Genomic DNA, 26,182 nt, shown 5'->3' on the forward strand with positions numbered 1-26,182 from the left:
AATATTTAGGTCACATTTCTTCTGGTCTCTGAAATAGCTCGGTGGTAGCCGCACAATTAAACTAAAGGAGGCATGGAGTGAGTGCTGTGCCCAGTTCTACTCGCGTGTGCCAACTTCCCCATTATAGTTTTCCTCTTGCTGTGGCCCCAGTACAGGCTCAATCACTGATAGCAGGTGGTCTTTGTGTCCCCCTCCTGGCCCCTGTGAACCCATTCTTCTGGCTGCATAAAATTAACTTCAAATTCTGCTAGTGATTATCTCAATACTTTCTGTGTCTTTGTTCTTACGCCATATTTATGTCACTGTTTAGTGATTTGGGGAAACACGTAAAGCTTCAGTTTAGAAACTCCTCAGGGAGACTATCTCTGCTTCAGGTCCCTTGGATCAGGAAATAGAAATGGCCCAGGAAGCAGGTGCTTCTGGACCACGTGGAAAGCCTTCTTTTAGCCTTGAATGAGGGGATTATAGGAGTCAGGTTAATTTTTTTTTTCTGCCTTATCTGCTTGGAGTGGAATATTTCAAATTTAAAACCGGCTTTCTTTTCATAAGCCTCAAATGAATTATAACTCAACATATTCAAGTATGTGAGTCAAAGAGAGGTAAAATGGCCATTGGTTGTGTTACTTCGCCAAAAGATAGCAGGGATTTAGTCATTCGGGTTGAGATCCGAGGCTCGTTCCTGTAGCACAGTGACCTAGCCTATTAGGAGTACCAGAACTACTGCGTGTTTCATGAATCTGTGTGTGAGAGAGTGGTGCGCCAGACCTGGCATCACTTTCCCAGAAATTCCTGGTGTGCTTATGCTGCTGAGACCACAGGCAGGCTCACTGGCAAACGGAATTCTACTTTTTTTTTTTTTTTTTACTTTTTAAAATTAATTAATTTATATTACGTCTCAATTGTTATCCCATCCCTTGTGTCCTCCCGTTCCTCCCCCCCCCTCGCTTTCACCCTATTCCCCTCCCCTATGTCTGTGACTGAGGGGGACCTCTGCCTCCTCTATATGATCATAGGGTATCAAGTCCCTTGTTGATAGCCTGCTATCCTTCCTCTGAGTGTCACTTTCCACTTTTGAGACTCATCTATGTGACACACAAAGGAGCCCAGAGGTAGATACACTCTTGAAACGGCGTCTGACTGCTCAAATAAATGTGTTCCTTTCGCTTACTATCCCATCATGTCTGGGGGGACATGTACTAAGGGTGGCAGGGTCTACACTGGGCATCATGCTGCAGCAACAGGTAGTTCTTCTAAAACAGAAAGTGAATTCACTGAGCCGGTTGCCCAACACAAAATCATCCAGAAAATTGGTAGATGTATTGAATCCAGAAAACTTCCTTTTTACGGCTTTGAACTATTCTCAGCCTTTTTCATCTGTATCAAAGAGCTAGTCCTGGGACAGGGCGCAGTGGCCTTCTGGATACAGCTTACATGAATTGGTATGTCTCAGGCATTTCAGTGTGGAGACTAACAGCTCAGACTTTGACGAGAAGAGCTTCTAGAATCTGAAAGATGACTGCCAGTGAGGAGAGAGAAACAGGAAGTTGACATCAGAAGCCCAGTCCTGCCAGACACGTGAGGAGGAGCAAAAAGGTCGGGGACCTTTTCCAGAGGTTTCAGTATTAAAAAATTCAACAGTTTTACAGAGAAACATGTCAAGAAACTTCTGATTTCCACTCAGTGTGTTATTTCCATGCTCAATTATCTTTGTTTGGAGACTACGGTGCCATTAGCCACTTGCCATATAAAGATCTGAAGACATCAGATATCTCAGTCTAGACATTGAAACTTAAATGCGTCATGAAAGTGCAACACAACATCACCACCTAGTGTCCAAAACCTAGAAGGTACGTCCAATGTCACTGACCTGTAGAGAACAGCAGCTTGAGGAAAAGATCAACAGAGAAGGAAACTGAAATTTGGAGAGCTAGCTAGCTAGTCGGGGGTTCTCCAAGAGCTGTGAGAAAACAGCCGCCTCACAGCCAGCATGCTCTGCATCACCCAAAGCTAAGAGTCAGGACGCACCTACACGTTTCAGCCAGTGCTCTGTCTACAAGATCACATATTCAGGAGGTACCAAGTGTGCAAACCCATTAAAGGAGCTGGAAAGGAGATACATTCAAGTAGAAAGTCTGAAGGGTTCTGGACCAGAACACAGTAAGAGCATTAGGGAAAAGCCGGTTATTTCCCAAAAGATTTTTGTTTTTAAAAGCCGACAAAATACAGTGTCGTGATATCCCATTTTTAATATTTTACATACAAATCACAAGAAAAAACTGTGGATACGATTTGTCATACACAGGGGTTTACTTGATCTGAAAGACAGAATGCCACAGGAACCCGTACAATGGCTATAATAACACCTTTAATATTGATTCCCTTAGCATTCCTATTATTCAGTGAGCTTCTATGAACAGTCTCATGGTCTCTTCTTGTTCCATCTCTCCTCAGCTTCGTGGACTTCTGCAGCATCACACATAAACCCATGCCCCGCAAGCGTATGTCTTAGCATAGACTTCAGGGCACTGCAGACAAAGTGGGAGAAAGGATAGGGAGCTATTCACTATGGTTTTCTCTTCCACCCCACTCACAGGGTCAGCATCAAGCACATCAAGTGAAACTTCTCTCCCATTCGCATTAATGACATGATGTGTTGGGAGGCCTTTGACTTCTGTCTTCCTGGGCTGTTGGCACCCAGTGCTGCATGCTTGGTGAAAACAGCTAACGGTTCTAATAATGTGTATGTCAATGTTCCACCTTATGCTGGCAGGCCAGCGGCTCTCTTTCTGGTTGTGATGTCTTAGCTGACCTCTTGTGACCAAACTCCTCAGCAGCAGAGTCCTGGCTTAGCTGGAGTCCTGTCAAGGTCTCCAGTGCCCTCCCTGCCCCAACACCACTGTTGCCTGAGGGGGTTACAAGGTTTTAATCAAAGGTTTAATGCCAGGATTTCTCAAGAAGGGGCAGGAGCCTATCAGAATCACCTAGGGAGGCTTTCCTAATTATGGCAACACCCCTACACACACATATACAAGTCACCATTTCCCTACAGGAAGACTGTTTCACCGCCCTCAGGTGTGTGGGAGAGGGGAACCAGGAGCTGAAAGCCGTTGGCTTCAAATACAGAGAGCAGAAAAGTTAATCTTCTTTTGATTCAGATGGAAAATACCTCAAAAAAGGGAAATGAAACCTTGTCTCCGAAGGATGAAGCTATAATAAAACCTTAATTAATTTGGACCCCATTAATTCAAACTGTGTGATAATTAGAAAAAAATGGTTAGGTTAAAGTTTACTTTTCCTCTAGCTAAGGGAAAAGTGGTTGAAGATTACTTTCCTGTACCTGGGAAAAGTGAATTTGCTAAGCAAATTAGTACTTTCAAAGAGAAAAACATCTAATGGGCCAAGTGAGCAAGTAGTTTTGAGACCACTTAGGTGGCATCTACAGATAAAAGAGAGCAATTATAATGATAAATATCCCCATTCAGGCATCAGAACAGCACCCCTGGACCTTGACAGGCAGCTTTCAAGGAATGAAGTTATCAGTTCAAAGTAATTTAATTTTTAAATTTCACAGCATCCCCGAGTTTCCTATCTTCCTTTTGAGTTAGTCCATGACTTACTGAGCTCAGGCTACTGATAACTCACAAAGCTGCCCCTGGTCATCATCGTACGCTGCACATATGCCCTGGACCCTTCTTTAGCAATACAGAAAACAGCTAGAAACAAGGCGGGGGACACTGAACAATACTCCTTTCCTCAAGCTTTTCAGTTGCATTAGATTGTGGGGGGAAAGTAATGGGGAGACTGGAGTGCTAGCAAATGCTGTGATCCCAATGTGTGCGGGGATGGGGATACTGGTTTCAGTACTATCCAGCAGTTCGCTTTATGACAGAGCCAAGAGCCTTTCCTAAGCAAATGTGGAGTATAAGTAGACCATAATTCCTAAAGTTCCTTGAAAAGGTAATCCTTTGTTCACTGTGAGCCCTAGAAACACAATGCCCAATGCTGCATAGTCTCTTCTGCAGGCACTGAGCATGTTTTGAGCAGTGACTGACTGGCCTCTGAATTCTAATAGTTAACTAAAGGTTTTCAGTTACTAATTCTGCTGCCTAATTATTTCAACACATCAAATAGAAATAAGAACAAAAAGTTATACCCCATAATATTATATTTATCCCATTCTATTTGAGTTTTTTTTTTTTCTTAAACAATTGCTAGCTGAACCCTGGGGCTTTGCGAACTGAAGTTCCTGAGTTGTGATTTAAAATATTTTAATTAAGTAAAGCCTCTGCCCTAGGGCTTCCTAAAGCAATTTTCAAAACCTCACAAACAAACAAACATTATACCAAAGGCCTGATCATTGACAAACCACAACCATTTCCAGGTGGTCACTTTTAGCTTTGTTTTCCTAGGCAGAGAAATGTTTTATTTTAAATGACAACAATAAATCACAAAGTTAGGCAATGTAATAATGAAGTTACATTGCCCTAGGCATGGTGAGAAAGAGAGGGCTCACCACAAAGTCCCTTCAGCTGCTGGGGACCCCATCAAAGGCAGCTCTCACTGAACCTGTACCTAATTTAGGCCCAGCGTTGTGTTGAAGTTACTTCCAATCTCTCCCTGCAACGTGTTAGGTTTTCATTTTAGCAGCATGCATATGCATTTCCATGTGGTTTAGCGGGGAAGCCCAGTGTGGGTTTTGAAGGTGATATTACTGTAATGTTTCTCAAAGCATGCACCCCAGCTTCACAGGGAAACGAAGAAATCCAAATTCCCACGCGTCTGCCCAGATCTGCTGAAAGGGCAATTCTGGGAGCAGTGGCCAATGGCCTACCAAGACATCCCCAGACTGTTCTGATGGGTTCCGATGAGAAAGTACCACTGAGTTAGAATAGAAACTGAAAAACCATGCCTGGAAAGTACTGCATTTCCCTGTCTGCAAAATGATTTTGAGAAGCAGTATTAGGTAACTCAAAGAGTTGCTTTCAAGAAAGGAAACAGATATTTTATGTAAAACTCTTCCTACAGGGTCTGACTGCATTCAAAATGGAAAAGGCACAATTAACTGATCATTTACCCCACGGCACTGGGGATCTGGGAAGCCTTGTTGGGAGACGTGAGTCATAGCTGTCTCCCCGGAAAGATGGAGAGACAGGCGGAGACCTTCGGCAGGCATACTGCTAGTCTTTTGAAGATATACACTTGAATTGTTCATTCAATGTTTCTTGTTTTGTTTTGTTTTGTTTTTGTTTTTCTGTTTTTTGAGACAAGGTTTCTCTGTGTAGTCTTGGCTGTCCTAGACTCGCTTTGTAGACCAGGCTGGCCTAGAACTCACAGCGATCCTCCTGCCTCTGCCTCTCAAGTGCTGGGATTAAAGGTGTGCGCCCCCAATCCCAGCGTTTGTTCGCTGTTTCTTATTGGTCATTGCTCCTCAAATGGGTATGCGCTGCCTACAGCGAACAGGTCAGGATATTGTCTACGCTTAGCAAAAGCCCAGAGCACTGCTTGTTAAGAGTAAGTAAAAGACAGCGCTCCCTCGCCCAAGAAAGGCCTTGTGCTAACTAAGTCAAGGGAGCACTTAACTCTTGCGGTACACAAAGGTGAAGTCATCCAAGGGAGCACTAGGGAGTGTCAGTGCGAGCACAAGAGTACAAGGACAACAGAGCTGTGAGCTTGCATGAGTGTCTGGGACCGTGGCCTCTGAAGTTAAGACAACCTAAACATTCTGAGATGCAGAATGTGATTGTCACCAATGCTAAACAAACATTATACCACGTGTTTAGTGGGAAAGAAGCTGAACTTCAGGTTTAAGATTACAGATCCTCCTCCAGATCTCCCCGACTCCTCACTACTGACCCTCCGGCTCTTGGTCATTAGAGTGCCTTTCCCCGCACTGTGTCATTACGGCTGTGTCATTGTAGCCATGATTGTGTTGAAATTATTGCTGGATTGCTTAGTTTTGCTTTGAGCTTTTCAATTCCTACAAGCACACCACTAAAATTTCTAATGTCACAAAAGGTCCCCCAAAACACAGAAAGGTTGATAAACATGGGCCGGAGCCAGGTTTTAATGATAAGTTTCTGCTCAGTTATTCTGCCGCTATGCCTCCTCTGCCTTAGAAACATCCTTTGATCCTGTCTCCCACTAAAATGAATTTCTCCAGAACGGGCTGAAAACTTGTATTTGTATTCCAACTGGAATGCGAACAGTGACCCACCATCTCATTTCTCTTCTACCCTTCTGGAATTGGCCCTGTGGCTTGCTTCCTGCTTCTCAGTCAGAATTCCTAATTGGCCTTATCTCCCCCTGATCAGCACTGGACCTGCCTGTAGCCAGTCCCTGGAGAGGAGAGCAGAGTGTTTTCCTCCTGTTAGCCAGAACAGCCCTGGGACTGCAGGACTGCTCACGGGAATCAATTGAACTCATACAGCTTAGCGCTCTGCACCTCTTCAACCCCCTACCTGCTTTTCCAATATCATCTTATCAGTTCCCTTCTGATCCAATCCATTACATGAAACTGAAGTATACTTCATCTATTAGCTGCTCCTTTAAAATTCTGTTAAGACTCGGGGAACGGAAAAAGGCAGAAAGATAAATGCTCAAAAATGGAAATTTTGGTCATTTTGAGAAAGGGGTGTCAAAGCCTGGATGCTTGAGGAGTTTCATTATATACTTCAAAGTGAAATTAGCACTATTTCTGGGTTTTATTCATCCTTTTGAAATACATATCCACGCTTATAACATCCCTCCTCTTACTCTTAGGAAACTCCTTTTTAAGACTGATTGATCCTCTTATCGCTCACTGAGACTCCTTGGCCTTTGAAGAGCATTTCCTGTGTCATTAAAATTTTCATTTCCAGTTCTTGAGATAGGCAACAAACACCACTTCTCTAGTTCTACGGGGCAGTTGGGCCCTTGTCATTAGCGAATACTTCAGCTTTCTGAACTGCCAATTTGTTCGAGAGTATTATCAAAGGGGCTAATTATGCTCTGGGTCTTGCTTGGCGCTTTTGGCCTGGCCACTGCAGGTTGGGTGGGCTGTGTTCTTCTCGGGCAGACTCTGCAATACGTGATGATTAGAATCGACAAGGTTCCCGGGCCACTTGCGTGTCTTTATCAAACATATTCTCGGACTTGATCAGCATAAACACGAGAGAAAGCCGGAGCTAAACTGCATGGCCTCTTTTTAATTTCAATTATCTCATCATCACTGTAAATAGAAGGGAAAGAAGAAATTATACCCTCCAGAGAAATGGTTTTTCTCCACAGCAGCAGTTTGATTTCTAGAACCAGCCGCAGCATCCATCTCAAACTGCTGGTCACTCATGCTCACACCACTAGTCACCCATGCTCACACCACTGGTCACCCATGCTCACACCACTAGTCACCCATGTTCACACCACTAGTCACCCATGCTCACACCACTAGTCACCCATGCTAACACCACTGGTCACCCATGGTCACGTCACTAGTCATTCATGCTCACACCACTAGTCACCCATGCTCAAACCACTAGTCACCCATGCTCACACCACTGGTCACCCATGCTCACACCACTGGTCACCCATGCTCACACCACTGGTCACCCATGCTCACACCACTGGTCACCCATGCTCACACCACTGGTCACCCATGCTCACACCACTGGTCACCCATGCTCACACCACTAGTCACCCATGCTCACACCATTGGTCACCCATGGTCACGTCACTAGTCATTCATGCTCACACCACTAGTCACCCATGCTCACACCACTGGTCACCCATGTTCACACCACTGGTCACCCATGCTCACACCACTGGTCACCCATGGTCACGTCACTAGTCATTCATGCTCACACCACTAGTCATCCATGGTCACATCCCTAGTCACCCACGCTCACACCACTGGTCACCCATGCTCACACTTTCTCCAAAGCTACAAACTGAGGCCATTTTGAGGGAATTCTGATTTTTGAAATGCATTGCCTCACCGTCACGGCATCAGAGGAGTTTTCTTCATGTTCTTTCCCACAGAATGTTTTGTGCTTTAGCTATAGACAGGGAGCAGGGGCAAAGCTCCAGGCCTGCCCACAGCTCAACCCACTCAAGGTTTCAGTCAGCATGAGGCCATCTTCCTAGGCAAAACCAGCCCAGTCCTTCATTTCCTTATTTCTTGTGACCTGCAAGTGACACAAACTAAAAGCCATGGGTTATTTTTTCCTTAAGGATCTTTCTTTCTTCCTTTTTTTTTTTGTGTGTGTGTTTTTTGTTTTGTTTTGTTTTGTTTTTGGGTTTTGTTTTGTTTTGTTTCTTTCTCCGGACAGAGTTTCTCTGTGTAGCTTTGGCTGTGCTGGACTCATTTTGTAGATCAGGCTGGCCTCAAATTGACCAAGTTCCTCCTGCCTCAGCCTTCCCAAGTGCTGGGATTAAAGGTGTTCACCACCATACCCAGCTTCCTTATAATTCATGGATCTTTATTCTTCATCTTACGTCACAACAAACTACTGTTAACTTACTGACAACCCCGACAAGGTAAGTAAATGACACTGCTCCTAAGAAAAAGAAACCAGAAAACCCTATGCTTCCTTGTTGGGGGGAAAAAGCACCAAGTGCCTTCAAGTTGTGGTCCTTTTCCTTTTTCTGGAAAGACAATAGATTGAAACCCATCCTGGGGGTGAAAGCAGAGTGATCCATGATCTGTCTCATTCTATAGCCCCTTCAAGGCCTCAAGAGAAGAGTCATTCTTAGCCTTCAGCTGAAAAGTGAGTCAGGGAACATGAAGCTGCCATGGTGGGCACGTTCAGGTGTCCACAGAGTGTCAGTATCTAAGGATAAGCTATCTGGCAACAGCAAACAATCTCTGAAGAGCCCATTTCTCCAAACTGCTTCAATTTAGACCCACAATTGGCCATTTATTCTTCATGGGCATACGGTAGTTTTCTTTACCATTTTAAAAAGTGAAGAGGATTTTAAAATTATTTTTGAAAACTCCTTACCACATGGGGCTTCTTCAAGAGGCATCAGCTCCAGGCTCACATTCTACTGGATTCTGTTCATGGGCCAAGAAAAGCCATGACTTTCCCTGGCAGCTAGACTAACACACTGGCCGGGTGCCTGCAGATCTGTACCTCTTTAACTGTGATTTAATCACAACCCTACCTCTTGTCCACACCATTTTCCTTTGCTGCTAGGAAAAAAAAATGGAAAACAGACAAGCCATCTACAATTGTTGTCGTGTTAAATATTTGTTCTCCTAATTCCTTCACGACACAAACAGCATTGTTTTTTAAAGAGAGCTTTAGTTCTCTCACGTGTATTCACTTGACTTCACAGAATAAGATCCTGACACATCTGAGACATTGTTTAGGGACAGTCATTTTTCACGAACTCAGAGAAAGAAAAGGTAACACTGTCAGCCTTTTCTCTTATTATCCCATGGCTTGCACAAGACATTTTACTTGAACCCGCCCCCTCCCCCTTATCTCTGGTTCCTACATTACTAAGCAACTCTCTAATGTAAGAACTGTAAAGAAGCATTTGTCCTGTTTCCATAGTTAGCATCCAGGAATTCTGATGGCAAATACAGTAGAGTTGGTCTTGTTTTATATTGAGCCACTTGGATAAGTGTCTGGAAAGATGATGCCCGCTCATGGCTTTAGTGACTTGTACAAAGAATCCATACAAAAGTATTTATGGACTAACCAGTAGGCGAATGAATCATGCATGCCCTGTGTTCCATCAAAATTGTTTTGACCTTTTAAAGTAGACTTCTTCTCCTGTCATCATTTCATTCACACTCCTGAAGGTCTATTTGTTAAATAAAGAAACTCTTGACAGTGACATTAAGGAAAATGTAGACTTAATTTAAATTGTAACTTATCTATTTACTGACTGGTGATATTGGAAGTAAAAGTGGGAAATATGTTCCAGGCCCTTCCCCATTTTTTTCTTCTAACCAATTTAGTGTCTCTGGTTTTATGTTAAGGTCTTTAATCCACCTGGACTTGAGTTTTGAGCATGGTGACAAATATGGGTCTAACTGCATTTTTTTTACACCTAGACAACCAGTTAGAACAACACCATTTGTTGCAGATGCTATCCGTTTTCCATTGAATAGATTTGGCTTCTTTGTCAAAAATCAAGTGACCATATGTGTGTGGATTCCTTTCTGGGTCTTCAAATCAATTCCACTGATCAACCAGCCTATTGCTGTGCCAGTACCATGCTATTTTAATTACTGTTGCTCTATAGTGCAACTTGAGATCAGGTACGGAGATTCCTCCGGCGGATCTTTTAGTGAACAAGATTCTTTTAGCTATACGCTTGCATGATAAGGTCATTCTCAGGCCCAGAAATCTGTGTTTTAAATGCTTGATGCATGGTGACCGTTCAGTATGTAGAGGTTACCGTTGTCCTTGCACTGAGAAACAAGTGGGGTGCACCTGCCATGCTCGCCAACTTCTGATTAGCATGGCCATCATCTCTAGGCATTATTTTTTTTGAGACCCTTTAATCCTTCCTAGAGAGCCAAACCAAGGCTTTGCATCTGAATCTAGGCAATCTAACCAGGCTGGCCAGCAGCCGGTGGCACTGTCTGTCAATACATGAGCAAGATGAGAGTAAGCAGTGGCCTCCTATCTGCTCTAAGAATCTTCTCTCCTGTGAAGTTTCCCAAAGATGATGAGCTGCAGAGGAGAGCAGAGCATGTGTGGTAGGCAGCAGTGGAAAGTAAGGTGGATGTATAAGGAAGGACGTGAGAAACGAGGTCCAGGACAGGTAGGAAGAGAGGGAGAAATGGGCAAGCCCCATTCCACTGAACTGCCTTAGTGAGTGGTACTTGCTTCTCATGGGTCAGATCACCTACATGTCTGGCTGTGAGCAGCCAGTTACCTGTGTCTTTTTATTTCCCATTACACTTAACCTTTGTAATAAATCCCCTCCATGGAACTGACCTCTGTTCCCAGGGACCAGCCTGAGCATCGCGGTGACAGAGGATGGAGGCTACAAAGCCAAAGGGGGCTGCTGACCTAAGGCAGAGTCTCTCACCTTCCTGTCAGTTCTTTACTCTTTACCCTTCGGCTTTCATCTTCTCTCCACCTAATCAATTCTAGTGTCAGAATAGACCTTGAGAGCCATTCTTGCTGCCTCACCCTAAGTACAGTCATTCAGCCCCCGGGGCTGTGACCGGTCCTAACCCTACCTCACCTTTCTCCTTTGGAAATGTTGCCTTGTCTTTTGGGGGAAGCATCATGAATCCAACTGGCTGCAATCCCTTGCCTAAGATGCTGAGTTTCTGGGAAACTTGGACTGTCAGACTCTGCCTGTTTTCTTCATTATTCATCCAAGGAGTGGATAACTGTTCTCTTCTGAAGCTTCACTTTTGAAAGGGAGAAAACAAGGAGAGAGGAACAGGTAGCATTCTCCTCAGCTCCACCCCCTTACTCGTTCTTTCTCAGTTGCTGCTCATGAACATGTTGCAGCTGTCTTCCCCTCTTTCTGCTACACTCTGCCTCAGAGTTTCCCATGGTTCTTTGCGTCCAGCTTCCCAGTATTGCCTCCGGTTATTCTGTTCTGCTGCTCTAGTTCCCTATACGATTTTCTTCATTGTTGTTGTCAGCACAAGGTATGAGGCACACTTATAGCTTAGGTTACTTTCTACTTCTCCCATGAAATAGAAGCTTCAGAGACCAACATCTTGCTCATCCTCTGTGACAGCTCAGGGCCAGGCTCCTAACAGACACTCAGTAAATACCTACTAATAATGCAAGAGTGTATCCTTCCCAGTGACAGTATCTGACTGACACTCTGTTGCTTTTCCCCACCAGACTTTTTGTTGTTGTTTGACTTTTTCTCTTTTTCTTGGCCTTTCTGCAAGATTCTATTAGCAACTCTAATCTTCCCTGGATCCTTCAGATATATTCATTTACATACGTTGACTCAGATGTCTTCATTATACTTTTTAAAGCTAACTCTAGCTATGCATTTCGTAATCAGAGCTTGAGGTCTCATTACACGGTCCTGGGTGCTCAGCTTATGTCTCTAGGCAACAAAAGAAACTTATACTCTCTCGCTATCCCACAAATCTCCACCTTAGAACTCTTTTCCTTACATGGGTATCCTAACTCTGTGCTCTGTGGCAAATGTAAAACAACTTAATATCCTTTCATTAGGAAAAGAAAATCATAGAGCTGGAGAGATGGGTCAGTGGTAAAGTGTGTCCTGTTCTTGCAGAGGACTGGAGCTCAGTTCTTAGTATCCATGTCCACAGCTAACAACCACCTCTAACTCCAGCTCCAGGGGACTTAATGCCCTCTTCTGGCCTCTGAAGATATGGCCATTATGTGCACATATCCTTACATGGACACACATAAAATATGTAATTTAAAACAGTGTATTTGTTTTAAAGGTAAGTCATATTAAAGTGATCAACACCAAGATGACATGAGTTATCAATATCTACAACTCATGAACAGTTCTTTGGATTCCAATCAAGGATCATATTATTCCAAAGCTATTTCCTGTATATGTATATGTATACATATATGCATATGTATATGTATATATGTATGTGTGTATATGTATACATATATGTATATGGAGTTAGGAGGAACAGGTTACTGAGGTTCTTGACATAGCTTCTTCCCTACCACAACTTCTGATCTTTTCCCAACATTTATTTCCCTTCTCTACAGTAAAATATCCCCCAAAGAGGGAGGAGGAGCAGACACTAGGAAAAAACAAGGCTGAAGTAGAAGAACATACACACTGCTCAGCTATTTCTATCCACATTATCTCTCAAGTTGTTCCTTTATCCAAACAGTCTGAATGTGCAGTATATGCAATGGCTGATCCTCTGAGCCTCATGTATGACATGATAACTTGGTTAAGTTATCATGCTTAATTATGTGGCACATGTATTTAGTTTTTAGAAGACTCAAAACAGTAATGCTTTTCTATAACAGCGCCAATCATTTGAGCTGAGAGAAGGAGAGATATGAAGGTAAACTATCAAATTCAGGATCAATAAAATGAACTCATAAATGAAGGACTCTGGACAAAACAAAACAAAAGTCTCCAAGTGGATGAGTTTTTTAATTATAAAGCCAGATTTGCCTGTTTCGCATGTAATTTGCACCTGGGAAATCATCACATCTAGAATAAAGTAATTTATACAGAGTTAAAGAAAGCCAGCCTACTCAAAGCATCACCTAGGACCTTGAATGGAAACAAAAGATCTCATACTCCAAAGGCCACTGTGGAAGGACCTAAACACAGCCAGAGCTGCAACTGGTCATTAGAACTGTGTCTCTTCTGTCCTGACAGAACCGGGGCTGCACACAGCTGTCCATAACAGTCATGCACTATGTGAGCATCGCCTAAACTATGCCCTGCTAGCCAGCTTTCTCTTAGGCACATTCTTTTCCTCACTGCCTCCAGCTCTCCTACTTCCTTCAACAAAAACAGATGAATCAGAATCCTTCTATTTAGTATCTCTTTAGCTGGGTGTAGGGGCTCATTACCTGTTATCCCAGCTCTCAGAAAGATGAGACAGGAAGATTGTGAACTTGAAGACAGCCTATACTGCACAGTAAAGGTACAAGAGAGAGGGAGAGAGAGAGAGAGAGAGAGAGAGAGAGAGAGAGAGAGAGAGAGCGAGAGAAGCAGAGAGACAGAGACACAGAGAAAGGCAGAGACAGACAGAGACAGAGACAGAGACACAGAGACAGAGACAGAGACAGAGACAGACAGAGATTCGTAAAACTGATTGTATAGAAGTATTAGTTACTCCATGATCTACAAACAGTAAAAGTAGGGAAACCAGAAAAGGCAATGAAAGCATTATCCAAAATTGGTGTGTGTATGTGTGTGTGTGTGTGTGTGTGTGTGTGTGTGTGTGTGTATGAGTGTGTGTGTTATAGGCTATTTCTATTGCCATCACATAGTTTAGGCCTCTGCCACCTCTAAATTAGACAACTGTCGATTCTTACTTAGCCACCTATCTGTCTCTCACTGATAACATCAATATCTTCCAATCCATCTTTCCCAGTATTAGGCAAGCTTTATAGAATACAAGTAGAGAATACAAATTCTAGTCTATGAGGACAGGGAATGTTACATATAAAAACATCAGAAAGTTGCTGAATATAAATTTTTATAATTCACCATTCAGAAAAATAATGATTATCTAGGCAAAGAAAATTTTTAAATGAGTTTTGCTGCTGCTTACAGTGGACATAAGGAGGTCAAGATGTCATAGCTGGTATATTTTTAGCTACTGTAAACTACTGTGGTGCATTGCATTTGTATTTCTCTGTCCCAATATTCACATTTTTCTCGTTGCTTCCCACCAGTAATACATGCCGGTAATGCAGAAAACTCAAACCAAAATTTTTTCAACAAAAATTCAAATCAGCAGTTTGAAAATGAGAAGGAAATGTTGATTTTCATTTTATTTTTGCATTTTAACCTTAGGATCTAATGGGAGTTTGAGTGGCTTTCTTTGCCCATACATAATAGAAAGCAGTCTAAGAAAGAAGGGTTCAGCAATAGAGGAGACACTTGTAGACCCCACTTAGGATGGACAAAATCTAATTCTTGCTCAGATCATCAGATTCATGGGATCCAGGTGAAGCCGAAACTCACAGTGTCTAAACATCCCAAAGAAGTTAGACAGTGAATTAGTAAACGTACTGTGTTTCAGGGATAAGTTCAATTTCTAACACTTCAAACTGAAAAACTATGACAACTACATTATATATTTTTGCAGAATAATGCAGTAAGAAAAGAAATCTGGGAAAAAAAATAGTAGTCTTCCTGTTTGTGAAATCAGCCATTGAGACAGGGAACTGAGCAGGAGTGCAGTCCTCTCCTGGACACACTCTCTGCTCCAGTCTCTGCTCCCTCAAAAGCTGAGTCTGTTTGTCCGCACTTGACACATGGGTGAGAAGCTCAGCACCTCCTCGAAGCCACTTGACACGGGATGTCACACTCAGATGGGGGAATCATGTTTGCTACTGAAGAGCTGGCCTTGTCCATCCTCTGCTGATGCTGAAACCACAAGCATGGGTGGACTGCAGACTTACTCTCATTTTCGTACCTGACTCTGGTCTTCTTTGGCATCGTCTGTGTTCCTTTCTGTTTCCGCTGCAATCATTGAGCAAATTGCACTTGTAGATGAATAGATTTCAGTTACCTGCCACCAAAGGTCCCTCTTCCTTCTCCTCCTCTCTCTCCTCCTCCCCTCCCTCCCTCTTTCCCTTTCACAGAAATGGTGCATTTGGTTTAGAAGAAACAATCGGAGAGCCTTTGAAAGAAAAGCTAAATCAATTTGAATCATAATTAACAGAGGTCTAAACTTCTCAGCTTTTAGCTTCGATCTGTGCTCCAGGTAACCTCAACTTTAAAAGAAACTCCGTAAGAAGTCTTTCTCCTATGTACTGTGTGTTTATTTCAGGTCCTTAGATTTAGCTACTTATACACTGATGGGGATCATCAAATGACCTGATGTAGGAAGAGAAAGATTTTTATAAAACTTATTTTAAAGCATCATCTGAGGTAGTTGCAGCCAGAGTGATCTTCTAAAACCCCGAGCCAACCATTGCATCCCGGCTACCATCCCCTGTACCACTCCATCATCTCCAACATGTAATGCAGTTTACAGATGGGTCGTGTCTGCCACCTCTCCAGTGTAGCTCCGTGTTGCTGTGTCTGTATACCTTACTGGCATTACTCCAAATACACCAACTCTGCAAGAAGATGAATCTATCCACCTGGGGTCTGGTGTATCGAGCAAAGCTGCTCTTACAAACCCAAATTCATATGAAATGTGCATGCTTGGGTGGCAAAACTTGTACATCTTACCCAAATATCCATAACTGACAGTTTTGGGTGAGTTTCATGACTATCTATCTAACTTACTCCTTTTTGCTGACTGCTTGTGAGAAAACCTAGTGTCGATTAAGTGTTAAGTACCACCAAATGCGTGAATGAAGTCCTAACTGTTCCATGCCAAGAAGCAGGGCCATGGCCGATCTGCTCGTCATATCCCAGCATACTCTTCCGCTGTAACTAGAAATCCTCTGCTTGGTCGTTGCCTAAACTACTGTATCCTGTAAGCATCTGTAGGAAAAATGTGCATGGTCTGTTATAGCTCTTTGTCTGCTTTAATATCTTCCATATAAGATAGGAAACCCCCGAGGTATCATCAGCGTTTCACCCCCCTTAGTAGCTCCAGATACTCTGAGTGAGATCTGAAAGAACAAAACATTAACTGAACAAAGAGCTGTGTGAGTGAGTCTTGAAATAGACCCACGGCTGCCACCATTGGACGTCTCTTCTGGTCTGCACTAAACACATGTCACAATAATGAAACAAAAACCAGGCATGTGCCTCCGCTGAACCCTCATTAGTGATCTCTCCAGAAAAACTGAAATAATGAAGCTATGGCCGGAGTAACTCTGAAGCAAAAAATCACTTTTTCAAATTTTTGTTTGCACCAAGACCTACTCGACTCTAGCATCTCTCATTTTTCTGTGGCTCACACTCAAGCAGTCATGCACCAGGGAGACTACTCCCTTCCCAGCCTTTCCTTGCAGGGACATTGTCTGCTCCTCAGAACGCCCATGCCCAATGCCAGAACCTGCACCGTGTTGTCAGCTGTCACAAAGGGGCTGTCAACTTTATTCCCAGCAAAACTGAGCATTGAAACATTTGGGGAAATTAAGCACCAATGAATTAGTCTTCTGTCCCCAATATTTTCTGCCTTAGAAACACCAAAAGGCTTAAACAGTGGCTGATGTGGTGTTGAGTTACAGTCCGTAGATAACAGTCATCTCTGGTGCAGAGTGTCGGGTTCAGCATCAGGAGAGCCTTCCGGCATTTCCTGTGTCCTGTATAATCCGTGCCGCTTTGGGGAGTCTGGAAATTGTTTTTCTGCCAAAGAACAGAGCAGTGGGGGAAGTGTGCCTGCTAGCCTTAGAGCACAAAAGTGCCGGTTCCCTCATCCAGTAAAACACTAAGATTAGCTCTTTTATCACTAATTTCCCACTCTCCTCGCCTACTTTGTAAACACGGCATGGATGACTTTGCTTCTTATCAGCAACAAATGGAATCTGCTTTTGTTGAAGCACTGTCAATCACAGGCTTTCCTATATAAACTCAGTGATATGCCCAACTGAGAAAAGACAGACTTTCCATTGCCCCTCTGTGACACACACACATACACACACACACACACACACACACACACACACACACACACAAACACACACACACACACACCCCAAAGAGTCTCTTTCATAAGCTACAACCTGGAGTTCATTTACTCTGTCAGACAGAGTGAGATTAAAAGCCAATGGAGGTCAAGACTATTAACATTTGGATAAAAGCGCATTTTGCTTGTTAGGATCTGGTTAGAGTACGTTTCTGTAATCGCCCTGTTTGTTTCTACCATGTCATGTAAACATGAACATTAGCTGCAGCCGCAGTGGCCTCCCCTTCAGTCAACAGCTTTATCTTTGATTAGGAGCAAAAAAAAAACATGAAGCCTAGCAATTTGAGTTGTCAATGAAGCTCTTGTTTCCACTGGTACGGCTTGGTGGTGACATTCCCAAGGGGACTTTGACTTGGTTTCCCTTCTGCCGTTCATTTTCAAAGCGTATGACTGACAGCTCCCTTGCACACTAGGGCAGCTTCAGGACCAGCACATTAGATTTAACAAAGAAATCCCCTGATCACCAGGGAGGGAGAGGAGATGTAAGCATTAGTCCAGAAGACAAAGCCTTAGGATCAAAGAAGCGTCATCATGCTGGGCAAAAGCTCCTTCCTCAGACTCAGGGAGTACGTTCCTCCATTCTTCCTTTCTCTTAGGCTGACTCTGCATTTTTAATTCTAAGAGCATTTTCTAGACAAGGTTTCGCTGGTCCACTCCTATTACTGATCCAGGTAAATAATAAATCGGAAAGTTACATGAAGGTTTGACCGTGAGCCTAAAGGCCACTGATGTGAGAGTCAGAATGCATGACAGGAGGTAGAGGAAGGAGAGGGGCTGAGGTACTGATGTCATTGTATCACAATTTCAAATACAATTTAAAATCAATATTAAGAATTCTTAGTAAAATGTATGCATCCATCACTATCTTTCTATGTAAGGGAAGCATTTCTCCTTGCTGTCCTACCCGTACAAATGCCCCTATCTTCAAATCTCAAATCCCACCCCGTGCCATCATTACCCCCCCCCCGTCATCACCCCCCACCCCGCACCGTCGTCATTATCCCCCCCAGTCATCACCCCCCACCCCGCACCGTCGTCGTCATTATCCCCCCCCAGTGATCATCCCCCCCACCCCGCACCATCATCATTATCCACCCCCAGTCATCACCCCCCACCCCGCACCGTCGTCATTACCCCCCCAGTCATCACCCCCCACCCCGCACCGTCGTCATTATCCCCCCCAGTCATCACCCCCCACCCCGCACCGTCGTCGTCATTATCCCCCCCCAGTGATCATCCCCCCCACCCCGCACCATCATCATTATCCACCCCCAGTCATCACCCCCCACCCCGCACCGTCGTCATTACCCCCCCCCCAGTCATCACCCCCCCACCCCGCACCGTCGTCATTACCCCCCCAGTCATCACCCCCCCACCCCGCCGTCGTCATTATCCCCCCAGTCATCACCCCCCACCCCGCACCGTCGTCATTATCCCCCAGCCCCCCAGCCCCCCAGCCCCCACCTCACCCCCACCCCAATCGCAGCAAGCATAAGGTGTATTCCTGCATCACGAGTGGTCATAGCATTGCCAAGCTTCATGCCCAGGTGTCTGTTTTGCCTTTGCTTCTGATTTACTTGAACTAACCTTACGTTATAATTACTTTTTAATTTCCACCTCTCCTGTGCACTCATCTGAGCTTACTCAAGGAAGATTTTTGTCACCATCTTTTCATCTCACCGTCAGGATTTAGCATGGGGCAAAATCATGGGATGAACGAATCTTTAGAAGAATAGAGAAGATCTCGAAAAGAATGCTACTTACTCCCAGGGACACTGCAGTTGTTTATATTAAACATTCCTGATATATGCATTAGGGATGTTTAATACTACTCTCAATAAGTCACTTGAGAATTTTCCATGGTGCTGTCTTACCCCTCAGGTTAATTTTAAAATCAAATGTTATTTATTGCATTGTTCTTACCACCTTGTTATAATTATAGCATTTAGTTGCAATGAGGGAAGTCTTGAATAAAGCTATATTTACAAATATGATTGTGACTACAATACTTGAGTTTAAGTGAGATTGGAGAAGAGCCCAGAGCAGCAGCCTCAGTTTAAAAGTGCTTCAGGCATCAGTGCTGTGTGTGGGACAGTCCTTAAGACGACACTGGAAGAAAAGTTAGTAATCTTTTTATTTCTTTAAACCAATAAAAAACATGTTGGGTACTAACTATTCAACATTGTAAAATGGATTTCTAGATACCAAGATAATTTGGTGTTAAGAGAAATATACATCTCCAGTGGGAAAGAGGCAAAGAAAGAGATCTCTAAGCTCTGCTATGAGGGGATAAAAGGCAGGCCAGCCCTTCCAGGGCACTGCTGGCATGGTAAGGCATTCCCTCAGAAGAAGGTCTTCAAGCCAGAGTTCAGATTTTATACAGAGTTAACCCCAAAAAGATTATGAAGCTAAAACCAGGAGGATGTTATGAAAGCCCAGAAGAAAATGCTTAAAAAGACTCTTGTGACCTTGAGTTGGAAAATGGGTACATATGACATCAAAAATATAATCCATAAAAGATAAAATTAATTTTGAACAATTAAAGCTGCACATGTGTATGAAAACACCATAGTGAAGACTATTATTCTATATGTTAACTTAAATTTTAAAAATTTTAAAACTAAAATTGATAACTTAAATTTTGATTTTGTGATAAATAAAAGTATGAATATTAACACCACTTACCACTGGCCTTACTTAACATTAGGACATTCACTGATGTAAACAGGGAAAATTACTTTTCCCTCTTTTGATACAAAATAAACAAAAATTTGTTTCAATTCAGTACACCTTCCCATCACATAAGCTTCCTAAATCAGAACTAGAAAGACAATCTGGTGACAATTCTTCAGTCTTTCAGCAAAAATGCATCTTATCAAAGATAATTTTCTCTAAAGATCATAAAGAATCATTCCTCTTCTTATGATTCTGCTGTTCAGCTTGGGCTTGCAGATCTCAGCCAGATTCATCAAAAATTAGGCATAAGACAGAAGAATTACAGAAAAGGAAACAAATTGCCACTACTAACAGATACAGATATTATCTTTACCCATCTTTAAAACGCTTGGAATTCTCATGATGAGCTCAGCGCCTGGACCACAACTAGTGTTTTTCACTGTCAGTGTGTGGCCTGCTCCATCAATCTTCAATGAATGTCGGACATTATGCTCCTAACATTGTGGAGACTCAATGTTTGTTTCTGGCCATTAGTCAGAGAAGATTGCTTTAGTTCAATTAGTGAATGAGTTGCTTCCATCTCAGGCTTCCTGCCTTTGAGCTTATGCCCAGGTACAGCCTTCAGACCTCTTAGTGGAAAAGCAATGTATTCACTAGAATCCCTGGTGGAACTCTCCTATAAAAGCACATTGGCCTACTGTCTTCTTTATTGAAGTGATAAAATACTAATTCTAATTAGATAATAATAGAGATAGGTTTAAAGTTTACTTTTCATCTTATGTTGCTTTTTAATACACGCTTTGCATTTTTCCAGGAATTTCCCAATATACTGCTTTAGAGTTTTATGAAAATAAAAAATTATGTTTATCATCATATCTTATCTCTGCTCTCTGACAGCTGTGTCCCACTGGAGAATGTGCCCCACTGGAAAGTGTGTCCCACTGGAGAATGTGCCCCACTGGAAAGTGTGTCCCACTGGAGAATGTGTCCCACTGGAGAACGTGTCTACTGGAGGCTGTGTTCCTCGGAAGGATGTGTCCCACTACAGAATATGTTTTCACTGGAGACTGGAGGATGTGTCTCACTGGAGGCTATGTTTTTTTCAAAGACCAATTTGCCCCTGTTTTCCTATATTGTACCCTCACTTTCCATCTCGTTAAAAAAAACTTCTTCCCATTTTTCCCATTCAGTTTATCTTATTATTGCTTGGAAATAACCTTACTTCTAACACAGGAAATGTAACTCATTTTGATTTTTTTTTTATTAAATAGTACAAGTATTTGAAGCTGTAAATATTTCTTGAAGCACAAGATGTCCCCCACAAATTATAAAATACATCATTGTCATCAATGTTCGGTTCTAAGTTTGTTGATTTTATGTCTTACTTGTTTATACCATGACCTCTTTAACAGATCACTTTATCACTAGTGGTCATAGTACAGACTTGCCTGGGGATACATAACAACTTTAACATAATTGGTTTTTGTCAGTTCCCTTTACATACTGGCATTTTATCGTCCATCATAGACTGCCACGTATAGACTGCCATGTGTCCTGGCCTTGGGACTGTGTCCCTGCTGCCTTGGCTGACAATGGAGTCTCATCCTTCCAACTCTGGCTTTGTCCCGCTAGCACACACCATCTTCTGTGACTATGCTCACACAACTGCATAATGTTAGCCTTTCTTTAAGTTTTCTAGTGCTGACAGATTTTCTTAACTTCGCTGTCAGCTAAGCAATGCAATTAGACGGCATTTTCTGTAATACAGTCCAGTTGGGTAAGTATGAGTCTTTATAGGATTACTTCTCTGTCAAGCCAGGACCACTTATATGAACTAAGACTACTTTAAGATTGTCGTGTCACCTAATTGCTTTAATTTTTGTTGCAGTTCCTAGAATACTTAAAAAATTTTCTTTTGAGAATTTATTGTCTAAAGTCTGTTAATTAGACTTATCCTGTTTATTTTGAAATCAAGGTCTCCTGTGCTGATACATCCTGTCAAATTGACTGGTTATGAAACGAAATTGATATCTTCTATACATTCTGTACCTTTCTTTTCAGTCTCATCTTATCTGTGTTTTACTAATGTTGGTGCCATGTTTTTGGTACATATATCTTAACTGCTGATTTATAAAATACCTTTCTTTTTGTGTAATAATTTTTCCTAAATTTAACACAATATATTACTGATTAAAAACAAACTTTAAGAGAGAGAAAATTATTGATGTTGTGTGGAAGATTTGATGACAATGATGGTGGTAGTATGTGTTTGTGTTGGAGTGTGTGTGGGGGGAGGTGGGGGGGGGTGTGTGTGGGTGTGTGGTGGTACTAGTGTGTTTGTGGTGGAGTGTGTGTGTGTGTGTGTGTGTGGTGGTGGTGGTGGTGGTAGAGTGTGTGTAGTGATGGTGGTGGGGGTGGGGGAGTGTGTATGTGTGTGTGTGTCTGTGTGTGTGTGTGTGTGTGGTGGTGGTGGGGGTGGTAGGGGTGGTGTGTGTGTGTGTAGGTGTGTGTGTGTGGTGATGGTGGTGGTAGTGTGTGTGTGTGTGTGTGTGTGTGTGTGCGCGCGTGTGCGCGTGCAAGCATGTGTTGACATATATCTGAATCTGGTGACTATATATTCTGATCTTGTGAAAAAAATTTAGTGATGATTTCCTTCTAATTCTCTTTCTTAACTGTCATTTCCATTGTAACATTCTACTTATAATTTCCCAGATGTTAGACTGGAAAAATATCCATTTACAATTCAGCCTATTCAAATATGAACACAGAGAAGCCACTGTGCTTTAAAGCTGTGTCTCTAAGATACCACTTTTAAATTATATTTTATCTTCCCCGTTAACTTAATTGAGACAAGTCAGATTTAATCTCTTGTAAATTCATGATCATCAATGAAATAGTCCAGTACCTTCTGTCTTTATAGTGTTATAAATCATGGTGGGAAAGCTGATACCACTGCTCTGACCCACAGGAAATAAGATCACGTTGAGTCCAAGAGGTGCAGCTTTGTGATGTGCCCATGACATAATCATTAGCAAGTTAATCCTGTGTTACTGATTAATTGGAACAAATATATTTAGAGGCATTTGTTCTTTCCAGTCACTAGTCCTAAGCTCTGTTTAGGCATGTTTCACTTGCCCTGTCTGAGAATCTTCCACTTTAGAATGTCACTTCACCTTCTGAGTCCTCTAATTTATTTTTATGACTGTGATTTCTTTTACAATGTTCTGATCATTCATTGCCACCATTTTAGGTCCCTTATGTTCTTTGCTCCCAAATGCAGTGAGCACTTTACATTTCTGCCTGGAGAATAGCATATGACTAAGTATGGCTTCTGAGATACTTCCTAGACCATTTACTCCCAAATTTGTTTAGTTTTTCTTCTTTTTTTTTCAATTCTATAGTCCATAACCCTTGTTTTCTTTTGCCCAATAAGTCAGATGGAGCTCATAAAATTTATAGACCAAGAAGTACATTTAAAGGTACTGACCCATGCAAAGCCTATATTATTTTCTCACTATTCCTATGCTGAGCTTTCTGTGACCAAGATTCCAGGATAGATAGCATAGCATCTAGGATAGATTGCAACCTGATCAGTCAGAGTTGGAATATTGAAAAGGTTATTCTATCCGAAAAAACGATTAAATCTATAAGAATTATAGATTTACACACCTATGAGCCTTCCTACTGAGTGAAACAAGACACAGTAAGAACAACAACAAAAAAGGCTGCCATATCCTTAGTCAGTATCTTTACATGGAAAAAAAGCATTTTTCTTTTAAATTGGAAGTATTTTTCTAAATGGCCTTTTTCCAATATATAAACAGATCTGTATGTTAGCAACTCATAGAATCCTATATAATCACAGAATAGCTAGAAATATTAGTCATGTAAGCACTCTTGGGTGTCAAGATCATAAACTTCATGATTAATAATAAAGAAACATCTGTGATTATACTCAAATAAAGAAGAAAAAGAAAAAAATTAAAGAAAATTAATGATGAATTTATAAGAAATGCACTATTAAGACCCTATTGCTAAAGATACCACACAACTTCAGACACAGGATATGGGAGGACCCAGCTGGGTGTGACTGGACAGCCTTCTCCCTGATGACGAGCTCTCACAGTACCAGCAGGTGCTATGCAAACTTCCAAGAGAAAAGAGCAATCATCAGTCTGACCAAGCTGTGAACTACAACAATAACCAGCAGGGCAAGATATCTCCAATGATGTAGTCGTGGCACTTTTATCTGTGAGCCACCAACAGCCGTCTAATTGGACTTAAGGCATGCCCTACAGGAAGAAATTCATGCCTGGTATTGAACAAAAGTAATTTTATTATATGATGGCTCCTTAAGCCATTTATAATTTCTAACCGCATTTCCAAATACCTACCCTTTCACTCACGGATAAGTATCTCTTTTACCTCATCAAAGAAGCTTCAGTTTGCAGCCGATGGGTCAAAATTCAGAGAACAACTGATGTTGAGATATTAAACCCCAACTGATGCCACGCCTAGCCCTAAGACTCAGGGAGCACTGCAGAAAAGGGCATAGATAGATTGTAAAAGGCCAGAGGACTAGGATACCTGCTGTTCCAAAGTATCTTGTAGACGTGACAGGGAAGTTACACCCATAAAGTCTCAACAATCCAGTAGCCTAAGCAATCCTGCATAATGATAATAACAGTTGTCATGCCAATGTGCATGGAAGAAATATCCCAAAGCCCCACCCCTAGATGAAGAGCTATGGGCATAGTGGCTACTAAGAGGCATACACACAAGGACAAGACCTCCTGATAGGTTACCCCATCCCAAGCAGTCAGTCCTAAACACACATGCACATGAGCAACACTAAATCGGCTTATATATACACCTATATGTGTATATTCAATGTTATGTGTGTATATACATGTATGTTTCATAGATATGCCTATATGACAATATTAATTCAGGGAGTGGTCACAAATGTGAAAGGAAGTAAAGGGCATGGGAAGAGTTGGAGGGGTGAGAGAAAGGGGTAGAAATGAGAATATGACAGTCATGCAAGAAATTATTTTAAAAATAAAATAAATTAAAGGAGTTCATCATTATAAGACCATATGCTTTCACATCTAGTTCTCTGCTGTGTGTTACATGTTAATTTAATTTTCTTAGCACACAGAAAAACAAAGTAGATACACATTGTAAAACTAAGAAAATGAGCCATCACCTAAAGAACTGAACTAAACCATTAATGCCCTCATATACTTTATATGTGGGTGATAGACGTGCTTTGTACTTCTAGAGGATTGTACCACACATGTTCAATAAAGCTAATCAGGGCTCCTGGCTTAAGACACAATTCTAGTGTATACCAGGCTATAAACATGAAGGCAAAACAATTACATTGTTGAATGGGCTAAGTTTTGTAATGACTTCTGAATCTCTCTTCAACATTCTTTCAGAGGACAGGAAAGTATCCATGCTGTTGTGGCCTGTGCACTGTAACTGCCATGTTGCCATTCAAGGCTGGGGTTGCCCAATGAATTACAGAAGTTGCACAGTGCAGTCAGTATCTGCAGTATGATTCTAGAAACATAAATGCTGAGTAATCACAGTCAGATAGGAAGGAACTGCCTTTGGCACTCCGGCTGTGAGCTTACCATGTGGTTTTTGGTGCTTTGTAGACAGATGTCGCCTACCTCGGTCTCCAGTGTTCCTCTCACAATCACTTTGAAAGTAATGTTTCTTAAAGGTGGAGACCAGAGAAATATGCACTTTTTTCGAGGCTTTGGCAGCATTGTGAAATAGGGCCCTTCCGCCCTAAACACCTGTGACTGGGCTTGTCTTTGCCACAGCACTTTCTTATTTATAATTTTTATAACTAAATGCTTCACTGTGAAGTTCCAAATATCACACAATAAATTTAGATTATTGGGTTGGAGCAGAGAATCATCTAAAGGTGCAGAATGTAACTATATAGAATCATCAATGCTATTAGTGCATCCGAAGTGTGGCAATTAGGATGCAAAAAGAGTGTTTAAAAATAAAAAGAAGGTTCTCCTCCATTCTAAATGAGGGGGGGAGGGAAAGAAAGGAGGTAGGGAATAAAGAGAGGAGAGTGCTAAGGCATATTCTTGTTCTCAGGAATCAAAATTCACCCTGACCTCTTTTATTTCTAGAATGAATGGTCTCAAGAAATGTCTATAATGGGCTTTAAGATGAGGTGAAGAATGAGGCCACATGCACTGTTCTCAATGCCTGGCTGTGAATTGT

General features: G+C 42.2%; 1 long non-coding RNA gene across 1 annotated transcript in view; it reads right to left on the reverse strand.

Annotated features, from left to right (window-relative positions):
• Positions 1-2,407: 2,407 nt before the first annotated feature.
• Positions 2,408-26,182, reverse strand: part of LOC311594624 — a 69,056-nt gene continuing 45,281 nt past the window's right edge. The window contains exon 3 of the long non-coding RNA XR_014778156.1: positions 2,408-2,525. This is a non-coding gene — a long non-coding RNA (uncharacterized lncRNA). The remainder of the gene's footprint in view (positions 2,526-26,182) is intronic.

Source organism: Acomys minous, assembly GCF_964271855.1.
Source record: "Acomys minous genome assembly, chromosome: 1".
Classification (NCBI taxonomy): domain Eukaryota; kingdom Metazoa; phylum Chordata; class Mammalia; order Rodentia; family Muridae; genus Acomys; species Acomys minous.